Source organism: Sinocyclocheilus rhinocerous, unplaced genomic scaffold, assembly GCF_001515625.1.
Source record: "Sinocyclocheilus rhinocerous isolate Xijiao unplaced genomic scaffold, SAMN03320098_v1.1 scaffold3000, whole genome shotgun sequence".
NCBI classification, from domain to species: Eukaryota; Metazoa; Chordata; class Actinopteri; order Cypriniformes; family Cyprinidae; genus Sinocyclocheilus; species Sinocyclocheilus rhinocerous.
The window spans coordinates 310,316-312,805 of NW_015639757.1; positions in this window are offsets into that span (position 1 = coordinate 310,316).

Genomic DNA, 2,490 nt, shown 5'->3' on the forward strand with positions numbered 1-2,490 from the left:
CACGTAAGTACTAAACTAAGTTATCTTTCATGTCTTATTGCACTTAAAGGTCAAATACACAAAAGTTTATGTTAAAAACACATGAGTTACAAAATCAGTCTATGTCTGTGAAGGTAAACAGCTGGGAAAGAAATTGCATGTTTATATTAGATCTGTGTGGCAGCAGCATAATATAGAGTAAATAAATAAATCCACTGCTCTCTTGTCTCCTCTGAGGCTGGAACTCTAAATAGTGTTCTGTGCTCATCTGTGCAGCTATCGATAGAACAGTTAACATGCTTTGCTCGAACTTTTGCCATGGTGCTAGAACTGGTACACCGTTGTCGCCTGCGAAAACAAGAATGGCGGCGCCGTGAGTGGAAACGTGCAGATAAAGAGGCGGTGATATTATAATAAGATCCCTTTGTCACATCACAAAGGGAGAGAAATCTGACGCGCTCGTTTTTTCAGACGCTTGCAGAAAAAGGCTTACCAACACAAAGATACTGGGTTAATCTTTTTCACGTTTCCTGGGTTGGTAGATGCACCGGTGATGCACTTAAAACCGGAAAAAGTCAGATTTTCATGATATGTCACCTTTAATTGTGCATTCACATTGTGCTGCTATTGGCTGCATGAAATTTAGGCACACTAAAGAACCCTTTGGTGGTTGTCTTGGGCTTTTCACCTCAAGGATTGGAAGGTCTTTTTTTTTTTACAAACAATGACAGTCTAGTCTAGTCATTTTTTAATAAAAAATTTGTCCACCTTATTTTTAACAGGAATGCTGCTTCCATTTGCAATTGAAATGTGCAAGGCTTCCAATGTCATTTGCTTCCCGTTATTTTAGCTGTTCAAAAACAATTTGTTATGCTGCTTAATATTGCAAACTGGTATTTGTTATCATATTATTTTAATTAACATAATCATAAATGCACTGATTCGTAGCACAAGGAAATTTTAGTTTTAAATAATTTTGCTACACTTTTTTAGTTTGTTACTTACCTATCTTGCCTAATGAATCGAAAGTCTCGCACATTCACAGGAAAATGTTAAAAAATAAGGTGGATATTTTGGATGTAAAATATTTTCTCTTATGCTAGTTTAAAACACAGGGACAAGAAGTTTGTTGGTTGATTTAACTGAAAAGTATAAACATTGTAGCTCTGTGGCACAACACACACCAGCTCAACCAGCCTGACAGCAACCGTGGCTCAACCAATGACATAGGTTTGGAGGCATGACTATATATTTGTCTGGCCAATGGCAGATAGGGGGAGTGTTTAAGACACCTTTTCTGAAAAAGTCATTGTTTTATAATTCCACACTACTAAGAGCAATTACAAACTTCGGTTTTAAGTCAGCATGAATTACTGTTTGCAGCCTATTTTCTATAATTTGACACATTTCAGAGGGACAGAATATTCAGTGAGATGAAAAACAATTTTTATTTACATACTTCAATTTCATGTTAGCTTTAATGTATACATAGTTCAGTGTTTAGTTTGTGGCCTGGTTTTGTAGTCACAAAAATCATTTAAAATTTTATTCAATGAATTTCATACGAAGGATCATTTGTTTCAATACAAAGAGCTTAGCTTGATAACATAGTCATGTAAAATCAACTCTGGAGCCATACTATGTGTTGTTTGCTCGCAAAATTATTTCAACTGAACAATTTTTAATGTTTATGAACAGTTTCATTCTGTTCCATATTTATAATATATACAATGTGATCAGTTTTAGCCAACCAGCTGCATGTAATTATGTTTTTTCAAAAGGTTTGTTTAAATATATACAGTATGTATATCGAATTGATCATTTTTTTCCTTAATCGTTACTTTCATCTTCATAAAGTAAAAAGGCACACACAAATGTCCTGAGAGAAATAAGTACAATGATTCAGAAAATACCTATTTTATTACAACAGCATGGTAAAAGATTTGTTTCCAGTTTTGTTACAAATGAAAAGAGGAAGATGGCAATGAAATTAAAAGCACTCAAATCTGTTCATATTCTTAATGCATCTGGAATCACGATGTTTATTTACACCTGATGTTTCCTGAGTACTCTATGCATTAGTTTGTGACAACACTATAGCTTGAAAATTGTTTCTATGCATTTGTATATACCTCATAAATGCCTTTGTAGATACTGGATTGATAAAACTGAGTACAGATACTGCTGCACTGTAATAGAGATGTCCTTCTGTATTCAGTTGGTCTGACTGTATATTGTCTTTGAAATGTTCTCCTAAACAAATAATGCGCACGTCAGATTGACCTTTTGATGTTTTCATGCATTGTTTTCCCAGATGTGGCTCTCATTGTTCATTCACCTCATTGTGTATTATAGTAACACTTTACAGTAAGGTTCAATTTGTTAACATTAGTTAACATTAACAATGAAAAATACTTCTAAAGCATGTTCATTTCAACTTTTAATTTTAATAATGTAAAAGTTTTATCTGTTAATATTATTTAATGGCTGAGCTAACATGAACTAACAATT